This window comes from Protopterus annectens, chromosome 7.part0 (genome assembly GCF_019279795.1).
Source record: "Protopterus annectens isolate FY-2018-M chromosome 7.part0, PAN1.0, whole genome shotgun sequence".
Lineage (NCBI taxonomy): Eukaryota > Metazoa > Chordata > Ceratodontiformes > Protopteridae > Protopterus > Protopterus annectens.
Genome location: NC_056739.1, coordinates 1,592,618,323 through 1,592,632,655, shown reverse-complemented (window position 1 = coordinate 1,592,632,655; position 14,333 = coordinate 1,592,618,323). Strand labels below are relative to the sequence as shown.

The following is a 14,333-nucleotide window of genomic DNA, read 5'->3' as shown; positions in this document are numbered from 1 at the left end:
TAAAAAAAAAATGGCCCAACCTTCACAAAACCAGTACAAAATTTAGAAATTAACCGGACTTCAACAGGATTTATGGAAGGAAGGGCTTATTTTCCTCACTATTGATGTAGTGGACCTCTTTACTAGCATTCCTAAAATTGAGGGGATGGAACTTTTTTATAATTCCATGCAACAATTTTCTTCCCCTTTCAGAAGATAGGATTAGGCTCTTAGTTGAGCTGAAGGAATTTTGGACAATAATTTTGTCCATTTTGAAGGTGAATTTTACCAGCAAATCAGAGGAGTTGCGATGGGGGCAGCCTATGCCTCTACCTATTCCAATATTGTCATGCTGGGATGGGAGGATGAATTTATTCAGAAGAGTTCCTTTGCCAAGCACCTACATCTTTATGTGAGGTTTTTGGATGATATTGTTTTTCTGTGGGATAGTACAGCAAACCAAATTAGTGAGTTTATGAAACATTTGAATGGTAGCAGTGGATACTTTAGGTTTACACATTCTTGGGACTTTCTGAGTATTAATTACTTGGATGTTAAGATTTCCCAATAGCACAACAAATTAATTTCCAACCTTTATAGGAAAGAAACCTTTTGTAATGCATACCTGCACTACAGTAGCAACCATCTTTAACATCAGAAGAAAGGACTGGTAAAAGGTCAGGCCATACGGGTGGCAAGAATGACCTCTGAAATTAAAGAACTGGACCCGGACTTTGACATACTGAAGAAAATGTTTATAGAAAGGAAATATCCCCAGAAGATGGTGGATAGTATTTTTGAAGAAGTAAGGAAAGGCTGGGGTACCAAGTATCCACCCCTGTTAGGGATGGATTTTACTAATTAAAATAGGAACAAGGGAGACAACAAATATAAAAAAGCCCTAGTACTGGAACACAACGTTTATTCACAAGAGCTTAGGGATGTTATAAAGAAGAACGGGAGTATTTTTAAGGTTAATAATGAAGTTTCCCAGTTGGCTGGGCCCGAACCCCGTTTTGTAAGCAAAACTGCTAGGAACTTTAAATATATCTTAGACAATTTTAAACAAACAGACAAAAATGTTGGTACTGGTACCACATCTTGTGGTAGTTGTACATATTCTATGTACATTATGAATGAGAAAACAATGTTTTTGGACAATGTTTTGCATAGCAAGGTTTCCTTTGTGAAAGGGAATTGTAATACCAACAAACTAGTGTACCTAGCTAAATGTGACAGTTGCTCAGGATACTATGTTGGAAAGACAGAGAGAGAGCTTTAAAATCAAGAATATATGAGCACCTTTACGAGATCAGGAAGAAAAGGAAGTTAATGCATTGTACAGGCACTTTTTTTGTGTGTAGTAATTTTGTTAAGTTTAGCTTTAGTATACTGGAAAAAGTGCAGATTCATTCTAGGGGTGGTGATTGGCAAAGACATTTGTTAAAAAGAGAACTTGTCTGGCAGTTGCAATTAAATGCATCATGCTCCCCAGGTCTGAATGACCAAGTATCTCTCAAACCCATACTGAGTGAAAAAGCAAATTTGTTAACATAAATTTTAATGGAATTCAACATGATTTTTATGTATTTTTATTTATGATTCATAGTTTATTCTATTTTGAAAAATGTTTTTGCAAGTACTTGTGATTGCAATAGGTGCTTTGTACACCTTTAACACAGGGGATTTTTTTAATTACTAGCATTTCATGATTGGTTTAGTTTATAAATAAGATGATGAATGTGAGTGTATTTTATCTGAAGAAGTCTCCATGAGAGATGAAAGTGCTTATGTGATGTGTTTTAACTAATAAAAATACTAGTATTTTATTCTACATTTTTACTGGTTTGGTGAAGTGTGGGCCATTTTTTTTAGTTACTTTAAAAAGTTATTATTCTAAGACTTTTTTCTACAGATTTTCTCTAAAATTACCTTTATAATCCCTTTCTTTTATTAGTCGCTAAACTTTTACCCAATATTAAGTGTTTTCTCCTGCTTTCCTTACCAACTTGGTAGTCTCAAGTACCATCACTGTTACAGGCCTTCCCTTTCTCTGTCTTCTTTCTCCATATCTCTTGAGGTAATCTTAATACCATTGTCGGAATCCCTTACTTTAAAAAAAAAAAAAAAAAAAAAGTTTGTAAGTTGTATTGTTTTTTTGTCTGTGACAGATATTCACTATCAGTTTTTCCCGCCATGTCTGAAAAGAAAGGGACAACAGGTTTCAAGCAATGCGACCATTGCGGTCGGATAATGCCTAACTTGGACACCCATTTATCTTGTGTCTACTGCCTGGGTGTTCTGCACCTCTCTATTCAACCACCTTGCAAAATTTGTAAAAGGTTCAGTTCTCGTACCCTAAACGAGAGAAGGAACAAACTAATTCTAAAAGGCCTTCTAAGAACTCCTTTTTCAGAGGCTATTTCTGGGTCAGAGGGCTCACCCCCTCCTGAGAAACAGCATAAGAAAAGAAGTCACTCAGTCCCCTCTTCACCTCATTCTAGTGACAAAAAATCTACTGAACCAAAACCAAAAATACCTAAATTGGCACCAATGACTTTGGCATCCTGGACCTCAACCACCCTCTACTTTGCTGACCTCGGTTCCAAGACCACGATCATCTATTTTGGTGTCATCTTCAGTGACACTGCCTCTGGCAATAGCCATGGTACTGATAATGTCCATTGCACTGACCATATCTTCAACTAGTGCTTCAGCTCCATCCTATTTGGCGCCAACAATAGTACTTCCAACACCTCCCCCCTCCCTATACATCTTATTGGTCCTGAGACCACAGTGCTGATAGGAGAAAATGTAACTCAGACCTGATACTCCCCTATGGCAGATCCATTCTTTGGGCAGCAATATAGCCCCTTTTTGGAACAGCCCTGTTCTCTGTTGGGGATATCTACCCAGTTCTCCAGGAGCCTCTCGGAATTAGACGTGGTGCGACTTGTAGATCAGCTTTTGATGGCCAGAGGGATTTCAATACCTTCCATGACTCCCCTCTCAACTGGAGTTGGGAGTTTTTCTCCATTGACTCCTGCATATTCTTCTCCTTTGACCTTCTTGCGGGTATCAAAGCACCCGGCACTGATGCCTTTTCTGATTCCCACTTCTTCAGTTCCACTTCTGGACCTCACCATGGTTCCAGAGCTGACCCTTTGGAAATTGGCTCACTCGGAGCTGAGCCATCCTCGGGATTGTGACTGGACTGCCGGCACCATGACCCCTAGTACAGCGCCAATTTTTTCTGTGGCACTGTCTACTACGGTTCCCGGAGTCTTGGCAGGACCAAGTCCTCTTGGGGCTCCTTCCTTGGGAGTGGGCTCATCAGAGTGGGGTGTGACCTCGGTACCGAGGTTGTCCTTCTCAGTTCCAGGCTCTCACCCCTCTTCAGGTGGGCCAGCTTTCCAAACAATGGAGAGGGCCCTTGCCTCTGTAGGCAAACCATCGTCGTTGGAATACCAGATATCTCCTCCCTTTGAACCGCAGCTGAATCAGGCCACACATCAGGACATTGAGCACAAGAGCCTCAAGATACCCTAATGCAGGGTGCCCTTTTTTCGGAGTCCTCATCAGAAGCCCCTGCTGAAAAGGTACCACATAAGAGATCATGCAAGTGGAAACGTGGACTCCCACGAAGAGTCCCTCACCAAAGACATGGACTATGTTGAAAGGGAGGGGTCTCCATGGTCACCCCCTGAGGATGTGTCCTTTGGAGACATACTGGAAAATTTTAAGCAGCAGGGAGACTGGAAGCCCACCAACCCTTTCTCTGAGGAGTCTGTATTCTTGCAGGCTTTTCATGCTCGACCCTCTACTTCTTGGGTAACCTTACCTGCAGATAAACTAGTCCAGCTCATCATGCAGCACATATGGAAGATACTGTTGAAACAATACCCTGAAGACCAGACAAAATTTTATCCCTGCCTGTAGAAAGTCCACACTGGTCCAAAGGCCTACCAGTAGGCACTATGGTGGTGGTGGTGGTAGCCACTAAGAAAGAGCTCACGGAGGAGAGCCAGACTGTCCACCCCCCAAACAGGGAGTCTCAGGCAGTGGACTGGTTAGGGAAGCGAGTGTTTGCCTCATCGATCTTTGCCATTTGGTCCTTGAATTACTTGGCACACTTTACTAGGGTTCAGAGAGACCTAATCTTGGAACCGTCTGGAACCTTAGCAGGAGCAGTTTCTGACATTGTACATGACAAAGTTGCCTCACAGCTTGCGACACTGGAATCTATATCTAACTCGTCCATGTGGTTAATCTCTCACACTACTGAAGGGGAGGTTAGAGCTGTGGGGTCAGGTGTTGTCATGAGACATCACACCTGGATGTGCCTTTGTGACTTTGCAGACCCATTTAAGTCTTCTTTTATTAATGCTCCAGTGGAAGCTTCTTCCCTTTTTGGCCCAAAAGTGAAAGACACATTAGGCAGGTGTGAAAAGGACAGCAAGACCCTGTCTGCCATGGGCATACGTTTTTACATCCCCCAACAATCCTACTCTAGGAATCAGAGGAGTGGAAAGATGTGGCACAAGAAATCCCAGGGTCCTTTCCATGACATATGTGGTGAGTTTGCTGTCCAGGGCAGAGGGGATAAGTCATTGAGAAGATGCCCTTACAGAGGCAGAGGGGGTCCACATAACCAGGATTCCAGAGATTCTTTCTCTGGACAGCTCTACCAATGCTCCTGAAGATTGGCCCGATTGCTTTCCTCTGGAAGCAGTCGGGGGGGGGGGGGTTCTCTCTGCACCATCCTGCCTGGCAAACAATAACCACAGATTCTTGGGTGCAGAATATCATAGCCAGAGGTTATCGCATACCTTTCAACATTTACCCAAAGACATCAAGATAAATTCCCAATGTTCCACCCAGTCAAAAAGAAGCAGCAGCTCAAGAGATAAGAAAGCTGTCTCAAAAAAGAGTCATCCAAGCAGTCCCACTAGACCAAATAGGATCTGGATTTTACTCAAGGTTCTTTTTAGTTTCAAAAAAGACAAGGGACTGGAGACCAATTTTGGATCTCAGCATTCTGACAAATTTGTCAACCAAACAATATTCCAGATGGTCACGGTTCAGTCTATCCTACCCTTCCTGGAGAAAGACAATTGGATGTGCTCAGTAGATCTTCAGGATGCGTATTACCACATAAAAATGGACAAATGCTCCAGAAGATTTCTTCGCTTCTGGCTGGGAGCCAATCATTACCAATTCTGGGTGCTTCCCATTGGACTCTCTACAGCCCCCAGAGTTTTAACCAAATGCATGGCAGTGGTAACAGCTCACTTGAGACTGCAAGAATTCCGAGTGTTTCCATACCTAGACGAATGGCTCCTTAACCCCCCCCCCCCCACTTAGCGTCTATTGATTACAGCCTTAAACTACACTCTAAAACTAGCAAAATACCTAGGAATCTCTATAAACAGAGAGAAATGCAAGTTGACTCCTTCTCAAACCTTGGAATTTATAGGAGAAACTTTCGATACCCAATCTTGCCTAGTTTCCCTGCCAGATCACAGATTAGAAAGACTGAGGTCCCAACTCCAACTGATACCCTCTCAAGAAAAGGTGACAGCTCGGGCTGTCCTTGAACTTTTAGGATCAATGGCAGCATCAATTACAATAGTTCCCCTAGTGAGACTACACATGAGACTTCTTCAATAGCTCCTGCTAATACAGTGGTCCCCTTTGCACCATCCTATGTCCTTTCAGATCCGCGTAACAAAGCGATGCAAACAAGATTTAACTTGGTGGATGAAGCCAGAAAAAGACATATGGAGTTGCCTTTTCTCCCTATCTCAGCTTAAAGCCACAGTGACTACAGATGCTTCCCAGATAGGGTGATGGGGGCATTTTAAGGGAAAGACGGTCCAAGGCACTTGGTCAACCATGGAGGCCAACCTGCTAATCAATGTTCTAGAACTCAGGGCAGTGCTTCTAGCATTGCAAGCATTCCAATATGTCCTGCCATCAGAGGCAATAGCTATCCAGTCTGACAACATGTCAGTGGTCTGGTACATCAACTAACAAGGGGGAACCAAGTCCTACGTGTTGTGTCGAGAGGCCGTGAGAATTTGGCAGTGGGCAATAGCTTCCATCTATTTTCTGATAGCAATGGACATTCCTGGAAATTTCAATGTGATTGCAGACAAACTGAGGAGATGTATCCTCCTGCCTCAGGAGTAGTCCCTCAATTCAACCGTAGCGGCAAAGATCTTCAGCTGCTGGGTCAGCCTTGTTATGATCTATTCGCCTCTCTAGAAAATCACAAGTGCAGCAGCTACTTTGCTCTAATTCCCCAACAGGCTGAGAAGCAGAGTAATACTCATTGCACCCTGCTGGCCCTGACAAATCTGGTTTTCCTTCCTTTGACCTCACCTGGTATGCCAACCATGGATTCTGGATCCAACTCTGGAATTAATCTCACACCCACAGGGGTTGATTCACCCAAACATATCCAGTCTCAAGCTGACAGTTTGGTTTCTCCACTTCCAGTAATTGCCAGGCAGAATAACCTTACCTGTCCAATACGTAACATTCTTCTGGCTTCACATAAGCCATCCGCCAGGAAAATCTATCTTAGCAAATGGAAGAGATTCTTTATTTGGCCCCAACAGAGAGAACTAGATATTTGCACAGCTCCTGTTAGTGTGGTTTTGGATTATTTGTCAGGTCTTTTTCATTCAGGAGCTGCAGCCTCCACCATTCAGGTACATCTGGCTGCTATCTCAAAATTCCATATAGGATTTCAAGAATAATGCTTAATCTCACATCGTCTCTGTAAAACTTTCTTGAAAGGGGTCTTGCATATCAGACCACCCTTCAAAGAACCTTGGAGTTTAACATTTGTACTGCAATCCCTGACACAGTCCCTTTTGAACCTGCTGCTACTTGTGATATAAAGTTCTTATCCTGGAAATCCCTATTTTTAGTAGGCATCACATCAGCAAGATGCATATCTGAGCTTCACACCTTGTGCATAAAGTGCCCTTACATGGTCTTTCATAAGGATAGAGTATCACTCCAGACTAACCCTTCCTTCCTGCCCAAAATGATTTCAGAATTGACAGTTAACCAGACCACTGACCTACTAGTCTTTTTTCCAAACTACTCAAATAAAAGAAAATACTGCCTTCATTTGCTGGATGTACATAGACAGTTATGATTTTATCTGGACAGAACTAAATCAGTACATAAATCAGACCAGATGTTTGTTTCCTATTCAGGTCCTAAATTGGGAAACTCTTTTTCTAAAGTGACATTATCTAAATGGTTGAGAAATTGTATATGCTTTGTCTACCAACATAATAAAATTCCTCTAACGAGCAAGGTCAAAGCACACTCCACCAGATCAGTGGCGACTTCTGTAGCTTTTCACTCAAAGGCTTCAATGGATGATATCCATGCAGCTGCAGCTTGGGCTACCCCTCATACCTTTATCACACATTACAAATTGGATTTGGTGTCCAAGAGGCGAGCATCCTTTGGTTCAATGGTACTCCGAACATCCTTCCATAATGGCCTCCCAGGGCATAAAGTTGTTAGGGACTCTGTCCCAGCAGTAAGGAATGAATGAAGATTAACAACATCAGATAAAGTAGTTATGTTCTTACCATAATGTTCCATCTGTGTTCATTTCATCTTCATTCATTCAGTATGTCCCACCCTTCTTCCCCCTCCAAGGGTCTCCTGAAGGTCCGGATTTGGTCCAGTTCCTGCATTAGGCAACCTGCTCAGAAAAAGCCTCTGCTTTCTTTATCATGGGCAAACTCTATTTGAGGTAACAGGGAGAGGGGCACTATGGGTAAAGCTTAGCTCGAGCATTTTTTTGGCTGGCATGAGCTTATTATAAGGCCGACTCAGTTCCCAGGATAGAATCGACACCCATTAGTAATGAATGAATGAAGATGAACAACACAGATGGAACATTATGGTAAGAATGTAACTTCTTTTTTTCTTGAGAAAATTCAGTACTGTTTTGTAAAAAATCAGTAAACCATTGAACTCCTAATGAATGTGGGATGACTTTAAACAAATACTTGACATTGATGATCAAAAAAACCTACCTATTATCATAGTATACTTTTTACACTTTTTCAAAAAGTCCCAAGAGTCTTTACATAAATAATCCACTTTTTGCACAAACATTTTTAAATTGTCATCTAAATATTTAGCAATAGGATATGTTATTGAAGACTAAGCATCCAGTATTGGTCTTAACATTGTATTATTTTGATCCTTGTGTATTTTAGGTACATTGGAGGCCATAGGCACACGAGAGTTTGTCATATTTAAATACTTATGCATACTAGTTTGGTGTTGTATTAATATATTATACAATAAAACATATATTTTCTTATACAATATGCTCACTTCATTTATATATATATATATATATATATATATATATATATATATATATATATATATATATATATATGTCTATAAATGTCCTCAAATAAAGTATTGTACAGTCTTTCCACATAATCAAGTCTGCCAATAATAACATGTTCCCCTCCCTTATCTGGCTTTGTAATCCGCAGTGGTGCAGCGGTAGCATTGTTACCTCACAGCAATACGTTTTCCCATTCGATTCTCGGCTGGAGTGCGGGGAGTGCCTTCTGTGTGGAGTCTACATGTCCTCCCCGTGGTTGGGTGGGCGTTCGAAAGACATGCGTAAATGGGTGTGCCTTCATTGAAGGTTGAATGTCAAGCTGGCACCTCGGCATTCATCAAAATCTACTGCCAATCATTAGTGGACCGGAGTTCTGCTGTGGCGACCCCTAACCGGGAAAAGCCGAAAGACAACAACATCTGGCTTTGTAATTCTAATATTAGCATATTTCAATAATTCTAAAATTTCTTTCTCTCGTCTTGTCAAATTCAACTTATAAAATCCTATACCATTACATAAATATCTAATATCAAATTCACAAATGCACTTAAAATTTGTAATATTGGATGGAGTGGGGTTGTAAATACTACATATTTTTAAACCTGACACTCCAAAGCTTTCAGAATTGAACATTGTAATTAAATTTAACTTTCTTACAAACAGTTTATAAATCTGTGATACTGTCAGTGGCATTTGCTGTCTTTGCTGGAACAAATGAAAGCCCTTTCAAAAAGACATCAGCATGTGTGGGTTTAATGTCCCATGAACTAAAATTAAACACTTTAAAATCACCAACCATATTAGTAACAATAGTACATAGATTCTCCATATCCAAAACACAATTCAAGTCACTCATTATTTCACTTATTATTTCCAGCCCTTTTTTTGTGTGGTGAATTTCACCATTCCTGCTTGCGGTTCTGTGGCAAATGCTTTCGGCCATTCTCCTCTGGTTCACACCTTTTTGCTTTAACCATTCCAATCACCTCAGTGGTGGAAACTCCAAAGGTGATACATTATATTTGGGCTCCATCCCATGACCATTACTATCATTAACTATGTTTTCATTTTGTTGAAATATATCAGGTTGATTATTATGCCCAAATTTTTTACCCCATCCTTGGGACTCAGGTGGGCTAAGATAAGATTTTTGATTCAAAAAATCCATCCTGTCCCTTTCAAATTTCTTATATTTTCCTAAGTTTAATTTTCACGGCCTCCTAATCAATTTTACTGAAGATACAGGAATACTGCATTTTATATTGGTCATAAAGCAAATCTTCAGTAATTGCTTTATCCAAAATAGTGATTTTGTTACATATCCAGGTTAAATGAAATTTCATCTATAACATGTCTTTTAAAATTAAAAGTGCATATGAGGTAAAGAATGGAGTACAGCATGTTTACAACTTCTGTAGTTTTTGAGATTGAGTAGTTTTGTTTTGCTGCGCTGCATTGGTTTTAATAGTTTATATCCAGCAGAATGCCATGCCTTTTGGGTAAGTCTACATCCCAAAATGTTAATTTGGACTTTTAAATATAATAAGTAGCAGAAGATTTTGTTTCCATGACAAAGAAATTAACTGCAGTGGTATCCAAGGTTTGTGAACTGTTAGAAAACCTCAGAGGAGGGGATTCAAAGATGGCTGCCATGCTGTAAACACTGCTAAACTGCAGCTCTTCAATTAACCCGAGGAAAATCTCTGATCTGAGTGGATATCAGGAGGTTTAAACATCAAATTGATGATAAAAAGTTGCATTTATACTGACCTAATCTAAAATCAGTTAAAAAAGTGAGAAAAAAAAGTATTTATCCATCAGGATTACAAGTGATTACTTTGCTCTGAAGAGAGAAACAAACAAAGGACCGTGTGCTTTCTTTATTCTGCCTTTCTGCTTGGGGAAAGAAAAATCTTGCAACAAGGAAGAACCATGGAAACAACTACTACTAAGACAAAGTTGTCAGAACTACAGTCGCCAGTAAAGGATGGAACTGCAAAAACAAAGGATTACTAGACAGCAGGAACAACAGAAACCAGAAACTAGATCCAGGACTGATCAGCCACTAAACATGGAGGATATCAAGCACGCTTTACTACCTATACAGGAAGCTCTAAAGGACTTGACCTCACAAATACAAACATTTGGAGTTTTATGCAATCAATTGCTTCAGAGAATGGACAAAACTGAGACCAGAATTTCTGAAATAGAGGACAAAATTGACATGCTGGAGAAAAATCAAAGGTATGTGATGTGGATGTACAAGCCATGCAAAATAAACTTATTGATTTAGAAGCAAGGTCTAGAAGAAATAATATTATTATAAGAGGAATCCCTGAAAACATCCAGTATGCAGAGCTAATACCAGCCATAACACAAATATTTGAAATACTGTTAAATGATGCTGATGGGGTGAAACAGATTGTAATAGAAAGGGCACACAGAGCTGAGAGAGGTACAAGCTTCTACTATGCCTAGACCTGTATATGTTAAGATATTGAACTTTCAAGATGTTAGCAAAATACTGTTTACTGCAAAAAAAAATGGTGGCTATGTTATGTGGAAAAATGTTAAAATATTTCTGGCTCAAGATTTACCATTACAAGTAAGGCAGGCTAGACAGTCTTTATCTGCTTACTGTAAATTTCTGATTGATAAACAAATAAAATTCCAGATGAAATACCCCAATATGCTTACATTTATGGTGGATGGCGCTAAATATTCTGTTTCCAATAAAAATCAGGCAAAAGAAGTGTTTCTGAAAGTATTTAAAGTTCTACCTGCATCAGAGGGCTGAAAAGAACTTCAATTGAGACTGGCATGTTCCTGTAGTCAGATCCAGCATGTATTTTACCTCAAGGCTTTTCTAATCCTTTGTTTCTTCACTAAACTGTTCAGGCCTCTGAAAAAGCAATAAAACTGTTTGTTTATGCTAATCTGAGGGTCTGCTGTCTGGTTTCCAGACTTTTATGGCCTCAAGGTCTATTTCCATTGTGTGGTAAACAGGAAATGCCTGGATTTCAACTGAGAGTGTAGATTTGGATGTAATACTTCTTGTGGTCCTGCTGTGAAAGAGGTCCCTTGTCGTGAGTATTTCTGATGGTTTCCTGGCTTGAAAAGACAAAGAGAACTGAAAATAATATGATAATGTTCTTTTTATAACTAAATAACATTACAGTATGTACTTAAAGCACATAATAACATGTACTTTTACTGTTTTTTTCTTCTTTTATAGGTGTGAACCAAAATTGTTTTTTTTACTATATGCAGTGAGTGGCAGGCACTGTGTAGGGTACAGATCTAAAATGTAGGATGTATTTTTTTTTTTTTTTTCTCTCTCCTCTCTTCTGTAAAAAGTTTATGTACATAATGATTGCAACAAAACAGATACTTAAGGTTGGATAAAATAAGTACCCAATCTACTAAAACTTTCCTTTACACAGTAATAACCTTAGAAATGAGATTTGTTTAACTAATAGTTAAACCAAAGCTGTAGTTAAGTAGCGGTGTTTGGTAGGGAATGTGTAGTTTAGACTTTGATGTAGATATGCTAGAATATATAGGTTGTATGTTTAGGAAATGTTTTAAATGTTATTACCTGAAGTTTTTCAATGTGTTGGTGTGTTTAACCTTGTTTATATTTTCTCTTATACAAGACCTATATAAATCCTGGTCCAGGGGTAAAGTGGGTAAGCACTGGTTAGGGACGGGATGTAGGAAATGCTTCCAGATTAGATATAGTGTACAGTCAATACATGTCAATTTCATAATTCCCTCTTATATTGTTATTTGATACCAAGACCTGTGAATGTGGGAGTTGAACTCATGGAATGTTAAAGGGCTCCAGAACTTGAAGAAGAGAAAGCTGTTGCTACACATATTATTACAGGACAAAGCACTGTTTGTATTTCTACAGGAAACACATTTGATGAATGAACAATGGAATGATATTAGAAAAAGAACTGGATTAGAGAGCTAGTGACATCAGAAGGTAAGACAAACAGTGCGGGAGTGGCTATAATTATCAAAACCCAATACAAAGATAGGATTTTAGACTCCAAAGTGGATCCAAATGGGCGATGGTGTTATGTGATTTTATCGGATAATGCATTTGATAAACCTATCCTACTTTTGAATATATATGCCCCATGCAATGATCAACACAGTTTCATAGCATCATTATATCCAATATTAACACAATATGATGGTTATTATTTTGTTGTGGGTGGGGACTGGAATACCTATCAAAATCCAAAGTTGGATAGGTCTTGTCCACAGAGAGCATTTAATAAGCAGGCCGGGATAGCATTAAATGATTTTAAGGAAGATTTTCAATTATATGACCCCTTTTCTTATTCACAAGATATCAATAATGCAAATAAATATACCTTCTATTCACCATGCCACAAAATGTGGGCTAGAATAGATTACTTTTGATATCTAAAGCACTAACGAATTTAGAACCAGTGGTGGTTATACATACTCGTCATCTATCAGATCACTCAAAAATTTCATTAAAATTTTCTAAAGATTTAAAAGACACAAGAAGGCATAGGGGTTATAATTGGTCACTCAACCCAAATCTTTTAAGTAAAAAGAGATAGCAGATGGAATTATAAAATATTTGAAAGAATTTACAGATAGCTTGAAGCTCCAAAAACATACTCCTGACATTGAATGGGCAACAGCTAAAGCTCAAATTAGAGGATTTCTTATACAAAAAGCCTCATATTATAAGAAAATTCATAATAGTGATATTCAAAACTAGAAATAAGAATAAAACAACTTGATAATGAGCTGATTCAGAATTTTAATGCTCAAACTGAGGAGGAAATGTTGAAGCTTCAAAGGGATCTCTTTTGCTTCATAATAATAAATTAACACTTCAAGAACATAGGTGTTTAGTGAAATATGCTAATAATGTTCAAATACCATCAAAAGCACTGGCAAGGATTATAAATCAATCAAAACAACTGGATATATTTCGAAATTCAGTATAACGACACAATATATTCTAAAACTGAGGATATTGTTGATGTTTTGGGAAAATCTATACTAAGGTGTATGAGGGGCAAACTGATAGGTCTCTACATAACCAGAATAAAAGTTTTCTGCAAAAATTAACTTTCCAGAATTAGAAGAGAGCCTGCAAAGTGACCTGATTAAACCTATTTCTAAAGAAGAAATAGTATATACAATTCAACATATGAAAGTACATAAGTCGCCAGGGCCTGATGGTATTACAGCTGAATTTTACAAAGAGTTTGCTGATAGTTTGGGAAAAGAATTGTCTCATGTATTTAATTATATAACTAAAAATAAAATTAGTGACCCCCACCTCAATGCGTCAAAACAATTTTCATACATAAAACCAATTCGGATCCCTTAACCCAGATAATTACAGACCAATAGCACTAATGAATGTGGATATGAAAATTTTAACATCAATTATAGCATCGAGACTAAAGAAGGTTTTGATATATCTAATTTCTAAGGAACAAGCTGGATTTATGGCAACTAGACAAACCAGCGATAACACACTTACACTGCATAATATGATGACGTATGCTAAAAAAACAACTTTAATATCTATGCTCTTATAATAGATGCCCAGAAAGCATTTGATAGAGTAGACATATTTTTTGTTTGATGTGTTACCCTATTTTAACTTGCCCCAAGAATTCATTCAGATGCTACAAATATTATATAGTAATCCATACACTACGCTATACATCAATAGGACTTATTCTAACAGAATACAGATTAAAAATGGTACTCGTCAGGGTTGTCCCATGTCCCCCTTATTGTTTAACCTATATCTAGAACCCCTATTTTTATATATCAAGCAAAATTTGTATCATAATGCACCAATAATTTATAGGAATAAAATATTAATGTCAGCATTCGCCGATGATCTTATTATTTATTGTACAACCCCAATTTCAGACAGTGA

The 14,333-nt window shown here is 38.6% G+C and overlaps 1 protein-coding gene across 1 annotated transcript in view; it reads left to right on the top strand.

Moving 5' to 3' along the window:
- FGD3 (FYVE, RhoGEF and PH domain containing 3) overlaps positions 1–14,333 on the top strand; it is a 1,715,774-nt gene that overhangs the window by 1,583,149 nt on the left and 118,292 nt on the right. The gene's annotated exons all lie outside the window — the stretch shown is intronic.